At 39.2% G+C, this 12,804-nt stretch overlaps 1 long non-coding RNA gene across 1 annotated transcript; it reads left to right on the top strand.

Annotated features, from left to right (window-relative positions):
• The first annotated feature begins 975 nt into the window (after positions 1–975).
• Positions 976–5,913, top strand: LOC108166810 (uncharacterized). Its single transcript, XR_001777205.2, has 3 exons — positions 976–1,705; positions 1,823–1,885; positions 5,807–5,913. It is a non-coding gene; the product is annotated as an uncharacterized LOC108166810 (long non-coding RNA).
• The last annotated feature ends 6,891 nt before the right edge of the window (positions 5,914–12,804 follow it).

The raw sequence follows: 12,804 nt of genomic DNA, 5'->3' as shown, positions 1-12,804 counted from the left end.
TCAGCTGGCATTCCACTATGACATCCCCAAGTTGCACCTACCATCTGCTTGTCGGTGACAACAGGCCAGCAGACCGAGTCGTGTTCTGGAAGTCGACTCAGAAGAATGAAATCTTTATGACGGCGAAGATCTGCACGGACCGGACAAGGCTTCTCCTCTCTTCACTGTTACATAATGAATATGCATATGGTTGAGTGTGTGTGTGTGTGTGGTTACGTGTGAGCTTAGTCAGACTCCCCCAGATTTCTGCCTTTATAGATTAATATCAGCAGTGCACAAAGGCGCTCTCTGTGTGCTTCACAAGACAGACTCTCCGGACAATGAGTGGCCTGTGTGACGACGACATCCCGCTACGAAGGCGATCTGCCGTGCACTTCTTAATCCTGAGATCGTAGGAAGCCGCAGACCTTCTGCGACGAAGGTGGGAACCGAAAGATGATGATGCTTGTCCAGGTTTTTTGGTGTTTGTGAGAGAGTGGACACTTGTGAAGTTGAAGAAAAATTCGAAGCGAATTTTTTCCCTCACATTTCAATTCAGCCCTATTTTATTCTGATGTCAGTTGAAAACAAAACCGACTGGAGCTAATTACGTTGCAAAAACGCGAAATCTTGCTTCATTTTAAATAAGACAAAACTAACTTACAATTAGCTTTCCAGCAAGATATGGAGCTTGTTTTAAGTCAATAGTTCCTTTTTTGATAAAAAAAAATTCCATGTTATAAGTGACATAATCTCCCAATGGAACTGGAACTTTTAATCAATATTTAGGAATTATTTACTTAAAATAAGCTTCTACATCTTGCTGTTTTGTCTTATTTCAAGTGAATTGAGATATCTGCCCTAGAAACCAGACCAAATTTATTTTGTAAGATTTTATGTTTTTTGCAGTGTTGTCTTGAGAAATCACTGAATGGAACCCATCCTTCATGTAATCTAATCTCATTATAAATCCAGCTGTCCTGCGGAGGCCTCAGATGTTTATAAGAGAACATTAGTGAACAAGCAGCACCATGATCATGACGACCAATGAAGACGGTGGATAGGCCAGGGAGAATGTCTAAGATGTTGTGAAAATGTGTACAGCAGGATGATTATAAACGGTTTCCCAATTTTTAAAGAATTCAGAGCACTGCGTACTCTATAAATACTGAATAAGTATGGCATAACTTGAAACTTAAAAGTGCCAGTTAAGCTGACATCCTTCGCACAAATAAATACTTCCAGAATTGTTTGCTATAAAAAGGCACCGCCCACCAGGGGTTTATAGAATAAGACTTCTACTACAGACTTTTTATATGTCTTACATTAGGTAATGAGCTCAGTCAAAAACAAATAAAACAAAAAAAATACTTGTATAAAAAAATGTACCAGCAGCAGCGCCCAGTGCTCAATACATTTTCTCTTGTGGAAATGTGAAATAACGGTGACGGAATAACCAGTGGCGTGTCTCTGTTATTACACATGCACAAACAGCTGTTAAATACTGAAAAACGCAGATGAGAACATTTTTCTGTCATTGACTTAGCGCCCCTAGCGCACTATGCTATATGCTAATTGTGCGCATACACTTGCTGTGCCACTGCGTGGACAGTCAGGCCACTATTGGTGGGTTGCAGACACGTGACCCGGATGACGCGCGAAATTTAGATGAAGGTCCGGAAGTGGCTTTCTCCGGTTCAAAACAAAGCAAAGTGGATCATAACGAGTAAGCTAATGCTCTAAAATAGGCTGAAACAGACGAGGCATCTTCGAAAAATAAAAAATAAAAAATGCGCGTATATTTAGGATATGATTTGTATTATCTCTGTAAACTTCTCTTCAGGCTGGCTCAAGCAATTAGGATCAAAAGATGGCTATTAGATGGCTGTGGACTTGTTTATGCCAGGTGAGTTATTTTAAGTAATTAGTCTATGATAACTATGCTATTGCTAGTTATCATAGACTAGCAATAGCATAGTCTATGATGCTATTGCTAGCATGAACCCATGTTATTTCTATGAGCTTGGATATCCAGGTAATTAAGTTATTTAGCTTCTGTAAACCCAAATTCATGCTGGAGTTGTATTGAGTCTTGTAGGAGGCTGGATCCAGGTCAAATGTCAACTATTCGCAGCGATCTACACAAATCCCGATGTCACACGAATACAGTTCGTGAGACACTGGGGGAATAGTTACAGCTTACTGTGACTGTATGGCTGCGTAGGTTACATGTAATTTATTTACTTATTTTTTAGCATGAAAGTCCCGCTGAATAAACATTATATTTTCTGTCAGTGACTCGGCACTGAATTCAGACATGACGACATAAGAACTCTGGGGACTACCAAGCTAAGGGGTAAAAATGAAATATCTTACTTGACACATGAATGCTTGTCCTTCTAAGTAACTGTCCAATAAAATATCTGGAAATACAATTTAAACGATGCGATCGTTACCTGTTAGAAAGTGGTGCTGCAAACTCTTTCGTTTAGTTTCTGCATATTTTAGCCGTAGATTGTTGATCCACTTTTCTCCTCTTTTTTCGGTAAGTTTTTTAAAATTAACTCCCTTGTGACCAACTACCTACGAAACACGAAAATAACGTTCATATCTAGCTTATAGGAATGAATGGTAAAAGTGACATTGTTTTAAAAAGAAGAAAAAAGAGTTTCAAGAGGGCTGAATATAAAAGCGGGAGTAACTTTCTGGATATTGACAAAACAACAACAACAACAACACATCACAGGGGTCAGACACCTATATCATCCAAAGACTCATTTTTGCCACGTATCTTGAACACATACATTTGTAGAGTCGCAAAGTCACACCAACCTTTAGAAAAGCTTTTTGGAGGCGACAGTTAAGGGGTTAGAAATCAAGAAACAGGAAATGCATTTATTTTTAGATGTTAGACCAGGGATGCCCAAAGTCGGTCCTCCAAGGCCCGCATCCTGCATGTTTCAGTTCTCTCCCTAGTGGTTGTAACAACCTCCTCAGCAAGTCAGTGTTCTGCTGAGGCCTCTAATAAGCCATCATTTGATGCAGGTGCACCAGGGAGAGAACTAAAACATGTAGGATGCCGGCCCTCCAGGACCGACTTTGGACACCCCTGTGTTAGACAATCAATAAATACATTTAGCAAATATTTCAAATGCCGAATAAAATAACTTTCTAAAATAAATAATTAAATATAGCAAATATTACAATCGCTGACTAAAAGAACTTTCTTGAATTATACACATGTGGGGAAATTTTTTTTTAAAATAGGGATTTAATTTATAAACATGCTAACTTAATAGCTCCACTCATTTTCTTCTGTTGTAGAAATGCTGCCACAGAAATTGCAGAGTCATTTCAATGAGCCTCATTTTCTGTTATTAGTTTTGCCCCAACGCCGCAGGATACACACTCATGTTCTGTCACCTAAAATCTGAATCTGATAAATTGTTCGTCATCCTACATATGTAGTCAAAAAAGGTCAAGAGGTGTGAATACTTTTGGAAATGCAAGGCACTGTAGGATGTGTAGTCTTGCAACAGAACTCCACTGAGTTAACATTTCCGTTCATTTTCTGCTTTTAAAAAAAACAAACAAACTCAGCTTTTGCTCTGCTCTTTACGGAGCCCTCCAGGGGACATGGGAATCTTTTTTTCTTTCGCGTCCCCTCGCAAAACTTTTGCATTCCCTCGCAATAATCTACTATCAGTTCATGCAGCATAATTGAATACTGTAAGCCTTTCTTACGGTGTCCGCCGTAATTTCTGCTTTAATACAAGGTTACATAAGGTTTTTCCATGAATGTTAATATCTCGTTGTGAAATATCTGACGTTTTATATCTTTTTCTTTAGCATAGAAAGGCACAACAAACCTATGATATAAACAGAAACGTTCCGTAAATAGGAAAGAAATAAAAATACATCCAAACTATTTGGACTATTTCTGAGTTATTATCACGGGATAATAAGTCATCTGATTGTGTCTCTGTTGTCTTTGTCTGAATGGTTTAAAGGGCTGCCTTAACAGACATAAACATGCAGTAAATAAATCGATTTTCAATCAGTTTTCTGCACCAAAAAGTTAATAATAATAAACACGTTTTCACTGAGGCTCTATAAGAGCCATATGAATTAAATAAGTCATTATTGATATGACAGAAGCAGCGGCTTTGACACCTGGTGGTGGGCGTGACTGTCATGAAGTATGAGTGGGAAGGTTACTGGCTGCTGGCTGTGTGCATGAGGAAGCGGGTGAGCGAGGTGGTCAGTCCTCGCAAAGTTTGGAACATGATAATCAAAATTAAATAAATCGATAATTGTGACAGAACAAAGAAGAGGTTTGGAATTGATTGATACACGGACAGATGAGATTTCCCGAGTTAACCCAGTGCGGCCCTCTACCACCATTAGTTTGCTGTGTTTTATAATAATAAAACGTATTTATTATTAACGCTTTGGTGCAAAAAAACTGATTGTAAATCGATTCATTTGCTGCATGTTTATGTCTGTTAAGGCTAAGATGGAACGACACAGAAAGCAGCCCTTTAAACCAATCAGACGAACACAACAGAGACACAATCAGATGACTTATTACCCCGCGATAATAACTCAATAATCCATGGAAAAACCTTATAAGCTTGTATTAAAGCAGAAAGTACGGCGGCCACTGTAAGAAAGGCTTACAGTATTCAATTATGCCGCAGAAACTGACCAATAGATTATTGCGAGGGAGAGGGAATGCAAAAGTTTTGCAAGGGAACGCAAAAGAAAAAAAATTCCCCATGTCCCCTGGAGGGCTCCGTAGCTCTTTAATTAGAATCCTTTTTGACAAAAATTCATTTCAATCACAATTGTTTTTAATTTCTCACTCACTTAAGTAATTTGCGTTTGTTTCCGCTCGGAGGACTAATTGCCATTTGCACAATAACCACTTGCACATGGCTTGTTAGTAAAAAAAAGAAAAAAATAAATAAACTGATTAGCTAACTATGAGCAAAACCATCACACACACCTCATAATTTGACTCCAACAGATTGAGGTGACTCAAACATCCTTCAGCTGGTTGAGTCATTGCAATCAAAGTAATCATTTAAAAAAAATAAAATCATTTAATTTTTGGCTATAATTCTGTAAATCCTTAAGATATGGAATTCATTTGATGTCTTCTAAATGGAAAAATTTACCTTTGTAAGGAATTACAATCAGCAAATCGCCCAATCAAGCTTGTGAATGTGCGGCACAAAGCTTGCCCACAGCACACTACTATTTTTTGAAGATACAATAACACACTGAGCAGCAGGCTGGAAGATGACATGTGAGGAAGCAGGACGCTGTTAGAGGAGGACAAAACAGACAAGAGAGAGAGAAAAACAACTCCCTGATGAAACCGGCGGCTTATCTGTGAAGCAGAAAACCAAAAAAATAAGAAAAAAAGTAGATAGCCTTGGAAAAAATCAAATGTGAGTTTTTTTTTTTTAGCAGTTCATTAAACGCGTCGTCTATAAAACGAAATGGGTGTACACAGACGTGCGCGTCTTTGGTTTGTGTTCCGCAGCCCCTCGTCTCCAGCAAAGGGTGACTGAGGCCGTTAAACGGAGCGTAATGACTATGCAGAATCTGTTTGACGGGATGCCATATTGCACAATATCGATTTGTGTCTGCACACCTTTACCTCCTGTTGAACAGCGCTCTGTCGTAACGCACAGCAACGTCGAGGCAGGCAGAACAGATGTCTTGCGAAGTAAAGTGAGCAGGAAAGAAAGCGAAAATGGAGCAAATCTGCCAGGGCTCCTGATCCGACAAGATTTTTTTTTCTTTCTTTTTTTGTAAGGGCCAGTTTTACTGGGAAGAGGAGAAGAAAATCTACAACCTGGAGCTTTGAAATAAATTGTCACGGAGTTTTGGAAACCCAAAGATGGTACTTTTTTTTCTGCAGAGATATATGGCGGCTGTGCGACATATGGGTGTGTCTCGTACTGGAAAAGAGGTTCGAATTAAGAGCGAAATCTACATTTATAAAACCGATGAGGGGAAAGTGATAGTGGAGGATGAGTTTCTGAGCTTCATTGTTACGAAAATGAGAACTTTATCTCAGGAGGAAATTGTATTATTGGCCTCAAATAACTTCTCCTCTGAGTGGATTGAGGAGTCAAAGCGCCAATTGTTTGAGTTGTGCACGACTTCGATTCGCTGCATCAAACACAAAGGACCTCAAAAGGATCTTAACAACATAAAGGACTGTCTCAGGGTGCTTAACGAGTGTGGTGAAAACATTCCGAGATTCGTCTCGCACTATCTGGATGTACTTCCGCCAGTTGGTTTCGGCAACATGGATGCTTCTGCTCTACTTAGCAGGATGGAGCAGGTGAGCCTGGAGGTCCTTCGCTTAAGGAATGTCATGGAATCTCAAGCCACTGTGAATGAGAATCTCGAAGCGGTCGTCACAACTCTAGACCGCCGGCTGACCGTAGTTGAGGAATATGACTCGACGAGGCAAGCGAATCGGACCAGGGTAGGAGCGCATGGCGAGGACGCGGTGCAGGAGGTGAGGGCCTCTGCTCACCACTCACAAGTGCAGCTGGTGGAGGACCTGCCGAAATCTCCGCCATGGACCAAAGTGGTAAAGAAAGGGATTAGAAAGCCACGTCAAGATCGGAATACAGAGGGTAAGCCAGGGATCGGAGATTTCAAAGAGGTCCCGTCACGAAAACAGCGCCAGAAGCTGGCAATAACAGGAACCAGTGTGGATAACAACATCCCAGTGGTCAAAACTAGGGTGGTGAGTGTTTTTGCAACTCGATTTGCACCTGACCTTGAAACGGATACTCTACGCTCGTATCTGGCTGATAAACTGAGGAAGCCCGTGACATGTCGTAGAATTGAATCTATCCAGAAAAGATTCAGCTCGTTTCATGTTACTGCTGAATGCGAAGATATGATGGATTTGTTTGACCCACAACTGTGGCCAGCTGGTGTTTTTGTTCGTCGCTTCTTTGAGGCACGTAGGTCCAGAGAATCCGAGGAAAGGTCTTCTGGTGAGTCTCGGAAGCGTTTGGTGCCCACTGTGTTGCCCACTGTGTCCGACGCGCGGTTAGAAAGTCCGGGAGCTATCGAGTCATCACTAGTAGATGGACATTAATATTGTCTCTTACAATGCAAGAGGATTGCCTGTTGGGACTAAGGAATCGGATAATTTACGCCGTCTAACTGTAAATACTTTATTGGAGAACTGTGATGTCTTGTGTGTTCAAGAGACTTTTTTACCAAAGCAAGACTTGGAAGGACTCAACTTTCTACATAAAGACTTCTATGGTGTGGGTGAATCTACAACTGATCTGAGAGATGGGATAGTTCATGGTAGAATACCAGGTGGTGTTGCTATTTTATGGCATAAAAAGTATGATCCCTTGGTTAAAGTGCTCAGATTAGACGTCAATTGGGCCATTGGAATTGAGTTTAATGATGATGACAAGAGGGTGATAATTCTCAACATCTATACACCGTATGAATCCCACAGGAATGAAGAAGAATATCTTCTTAGGTTATCTTATATTATGACTATTATTCAGGAAAATTATTCATCCTGTTTTTTAATTGTGGGGGACATGAATGCAGATATTTCTGATGAAGGTTCAATATTTGCAAATCATTTGATGCAATTCTGCCTTGATAACGGTCTGGTTTTATCTAGTAAGGTTTTTCTACCTGAGAACAGCTTCACATATGTTAGTGAAGCATGGGGCACAACCTCATGGTTAGATCACTGCATTAGTACACCCGATTCTCATCAATCTATCAAATCTATGAGCATTAATTATGGGCTTTCGACTTGTGATCACATGCCTCTGTCAATTTCTGTGAATATTGGCAACATGCCAGCTGTTCAGCCTGTTCATAGGAGCATGAATGGTAGAAAACTAGACTGGTCTAATGCTACAGAAAATGACCTGAATATGTATTTCGATCAAACTGAGACCCAGCTGGGTTGCATTGAGCTGCCTAAACTTGCAGTAGCGTGTAGTGATATTAATTGTAAGGATCCACTGCATGGTATACAGCTATGCAGTTTGTATGAAAATATTGTGAAGTCTCTACGTAGCTCCAGTAGGGCATTGTATAAGACTAAGCTACAGAAAGCAAGACCAGGTTGGAATGAACATGTGAAGGAGCTTCATGCTGAGGCCAGGCGGGCCTTTAAGGCTTGGGTTGCTGGAGGCAGACAAAAGCAAGGTCTCCTATTTCAGTATAAAAAACAAGCAAACGCGAAATTTAAATATGCTTTACGCTTCATAAAAACATGTGAGAATAAAATGAAGTCTAATCTGCTTGCAAGGAGAATGCAGAATAGCTCCTCGCATGACTTCTGGAAGGAAATAAAGATTATGAATAATTATCAGATAAGTCTGCCAACCGTTATTGATAATGCTAGTGGGGCAGAAGAAGTTACTCAGCTGTGGAAGAAGCACTATTATGATTTATTCAACTGTGTTAAAAGCTCCCCGTTAAGGATGGGAAATATCGCACATGAAGAAGACGTGAAAGTGTCAGTTCATGAGACATATGATGCAGTCATGACCCAAAAGAATAATAAGGCTTGTGGTATGGATGAGATTTCTGCAGAGCACTTAAAACTCTCAAGCAAAAAACTTTTTCCTTTGCTTGCCATGTGTTTTAATGGGTTTTTAGTTCATGGTATTTTACCTGATTCACTTTTAGCCGTTATATTAGTTCCAATTTTAAAAGATAAAGCTGGGAAAATAAATAATAGGGATAATTATCGACCCATAGCTTTAGCCAGTGTATTATCCAAGGTTCTGGAGAAGATTATACTGAATAAGATTGAGCATTTTCTTCTTACTTCTGACAACCAATTTGGTTTTAAATCACTGCATGGCACTGACATGTGTATATTTGCTTTGAAAGAGATTTTAGACTTGTATAATAGACATAACTCCACAATTTTTATGTGCTTCATTGATGCCTCAAAGGCATTTGATCGGGTTAATCATGACAAGTTATTTCATAAGCTACAAACGAGAGGGGTCCCTGGATCTATTGTTAGAATTTTATCCTTTTGGTACACGCATCAACTGATGTATGTAAGATGGGGTAATTGTGTGTCAGCCCCCTTTAAAATAAGTAATGGGGTTAGACAGGGAAGTATTTTGTCTCCTCTTCTGTTTAATGTATATATGGATGATTTATCAAAGTGGCTGCAGCAATGTGGGACAGGATGTGTTGTTGGTGGGTCTATAATTAACCATCTCATGTATGCCGATGATTTAGTTATTTTCAGTCCCTGTAGTGCTGGTCTTCAACAATTATTGAGGACCTGCTCATACTATGGCCAGGAGTATGACATCCAGTACAATGCACTGAAAAGTAATATTATGATTGCAAGGACTAAGGAGGATCAGAAGCTGGGACTTCCAGATTTCTTCTTATCAGGTGCTGTTCTTAAAGTTTGTACTGCCGTGAAATATCTGGGTCATTATATAACTGATGATTTAACTGATGACATGGACATCGACAGACAACGGCGTCTAATGTATGCACAAGCCAACATGCTGTTACGCAAGTTTCGGATGTGTTCAGTTTCAGTCAAAGTGGCTCTCTTTAAGGCATTCTGCACCCCACTGTATACTGCTCACCTGTGGCGACAGTATAAACAAAGTACTCTACAGAAGCTCAAGGTGGCCTACAATGACGGAATGAGGATGCTGCTCAGGATGCCGAGATGGACTAGTGCTAGTCAGATATTTATCGGTGTTGGGGTCTCCACTTTTCATGCTGTGCTGCGATCTCTTATGTACAGGTTCATGGGGAGGCTCTGTGCCTCTACAAACAACATTATCTTGTCACTATCAGATATCTCACAGAGTTCAGTTAGGTGTAAGTCCAGGATGTGGACTCACTGGCGATGTAGCCTTATGGCAACTCAGTAACTTGCTTTTGTGCTTGCTGTATTTAAATTTGTTTTATTACTGTGTTTTATTATTTTATTATTGTTTTTTCTTTTAGATCTTCACACTATGGACCTATTCTGCGTCTTTAATAAAGGTTGATATACTTTTAAAACCATTCCTATTTCTCCTCATAATTAAGCCAAAACAGCAAAAAAATAAAATAAATTTACATTTAGCATTTAAAATGAAATACCTTCTTCGTTTGTAAATATGTTCTGTCCATAGCTCCTCAAGTAGCATAGTTTTAGCTTCGCTCGGTTCAAAATCCGTAAAAACAATCTCTTATTAAGCATGTTTTGCTATGCAATTATTAACAGGTTAATCAATCAATTGAACAGATTGTCCCTACACTGCATTAATGGTAAGTCAAGTAGGAAAGGTTGTATTTTTCGCATGCTAACCTTAAAAGTATTTATTTTTAACTGCAGGTGCATCCTTTGACCAAGTGTACACTAAAAAACGTCATTATTACTTAATAATAATGATGTTTTTATACGTTATTTACGTTTACTTATACATTTTTAATGTATGAAATAAGCTTAAGCGGTTTGATTAAAAAAAAATATGCAGAAAGTGGCAATTTCTTTTGGCAAAATAGTTGATAGACAATTCTGTATTACAAAGATAACCGTTAGCTGTAGACCTTTTAACGTTATAGGAATCTTTACTCATGACTTTGCTGGATAACAAATATATCTTGCATCAAAATTTTCCCTCTAAATAAATAAAAAAGAGGGCTTTTTACATGTCTGCCAGTAACTGTCTGAGGAATAATAACCCTAAAAAAATTACAACCTACTCAGAAAATGCTAAGTTGCGCCCGCGAAGCCGTGCCATCAAGAAATCACGGCCTCCTTGTTTCTCTCGTTAGTTGCACTGTTACCCACTGAATATGTCGTACTTGCTCTATTCTCTGTGCCGTCGACCTCTGCTTTTCTCCCATGACCCAGAAAACAATGTTCACATCAGTACTGTATGAGGCCCTGCGCTCCAGCAGTGGAGGAGGTAATAGAGGCTATTTTAAAACATGCAGTGGAGGATGATCATGCAAACCTCTGCTGAATGTATGAAATGTGGACCAGGCTGGAGAGATGGTTATATGTGTAGATGCAGAAATGGACGGACAGCTGAAGCATCGACGGATGCAGCATAGTAGGCTGTGTGTTAACATGCATGTGTGTGCTGCACAAGTATTCATGGTGCTAATGAGTGCAAAAGAAATCAGAGAAGTGGAAAAAAAGAGATTGATCCTGACACAGGAAGAGACAGAAAATACGTCCCAGTATACAAACATGTGGATTTGTAAGAAAACAAAGCTTAATTTTCTAGATGTAGCTTGCTAGAACTGCCAATATGAACCCGTTTCAATAAGAGATATTATCCCTAAGTAGAAGCTGGTGTGTTTTTAGCGGAGATCTAGAGAGTTGAACACATAAAAGATGATAAGTATCAAAATCTAGTTCAAGGATAAGATCACACCTGGTTGTGCCGGGGTATCGCTAAATTAGAATATCACTGAAAAATGTGTTTGGTTTTTCATTCTTAAATTATTATGTATATTATGTAAAATTAACTTTTTTGAGCCTTGCATCATGGTATAAAGTAATTCCCCCATCAAAAATGTACCTGGGATGTTGCCTTGATTCTTTCATGTATGTTTGAGAAATCTTTAAATCTCCCGTGGCAACTGTGAATGCACCTGCTCCGTCTCCCTCTCTCAATTCCTTGAGACTAGCCAGCAGCAATCAGCAAACACCTGGTGGAATTTGAGCTAATTATACGAGCTACTTCTCAGTGAAACGCTAGTAAAAAAAAAAAAAGAAGAAAAGTTGTTTAAGGGTTAATACAGGAGCAGTGTTATGATGACTTCCTGCAGGCGGAGTTTCAGACAGAGTAGGAGTTTTTAAAGAGACAAGAGGCCCAATTTCAAATCGTTGAATTACGAAGTAACATTTCTTTTAAGTCATATTTGACATACAGCCTTTTCAGAACAACTGAAGGTAACATAGTTACATGATTGTGCTATAAAATGGTTTTTGGGTCAATCATTTTCACTTGGGTCGAATGCTATTTTTGCCCGACATCTCTCCTTCTCCGTATCCACGAAGGCTAACCCCATTTGGTTCAAGTGAGGCCTGCGATGCTTTGTCGTTCTGGGTCATTCTGGGTCCTCCAGGATTATTTGTTGATTTTTTTATTTTCCTGGAGAAATTCTGGTAGGCTGGCAACTGTAGGGAAGGATGTCATGTTTTCTCAGTTTGTAGATATTTGCTTTCACTGCAGTTCACTGGAGTTTTAAAAGCCTTAGAAACGGTGTTGTAAACATTTCCAGACTGAAACATGTCAACGGGTGAGTTTTTCCATCTGCTCTTGAATTCTTGAATACCTGAGACAAATGATGTTTGAAATATTTTAACCTGCTTCATGCTGTTAGTTTCTATTTAGGTGATTTTGTTTTATTTGCAAGGTCTGGTAGTCGGGATAATTGATCTGGAAAAATGTGATTAATCATTACTTTTCTCATTTGAAAACTATTTTGTATATACTTTTGTTATCGTTGTCTGATATTAAACCTTATTTTATAATTTGACACATTAACTGTATCAAAAACTTGAAAAAATAGAAGAAATATGTAGGATGAAGGGAACTTTCACCCAAGACTGTTTAATAAATATATTTCGTGTGAGAAAATTTTGACAAATGGCCGTTTCTGCGAGGAAAATGTTACTTAATCCAACACTGTTGAACTGCAGGGCTGATTTCTCAGAGGGAGAGGCAGTTTTCTTCTTCATTTTTCCACAGACAAACAGAAAGTGACACATCCAGATGGACTTTTCATACAGAATTTAGCTGACCAGACCTT

Source organism: Poecilia reticulata, chromosome 13, assembly GCF_904066995.2.
Source record: "Poecilia reticulata chromosome 13, P_reticulata-male-v2, whole genome shotgun sequence".
NCBI classification, from domain to species: Eukaryota; Metazoa; Chordata; class Actinopteri; order Cyprinodontiformes; family Poeciliidae; genus Poecilia; species Poecilia reticulata.
The sequence above is the reverse complement of the archived record's forward strand: the minus strand, read 5'-3'. Positions and strand labels throughout refer to the sequence as shown.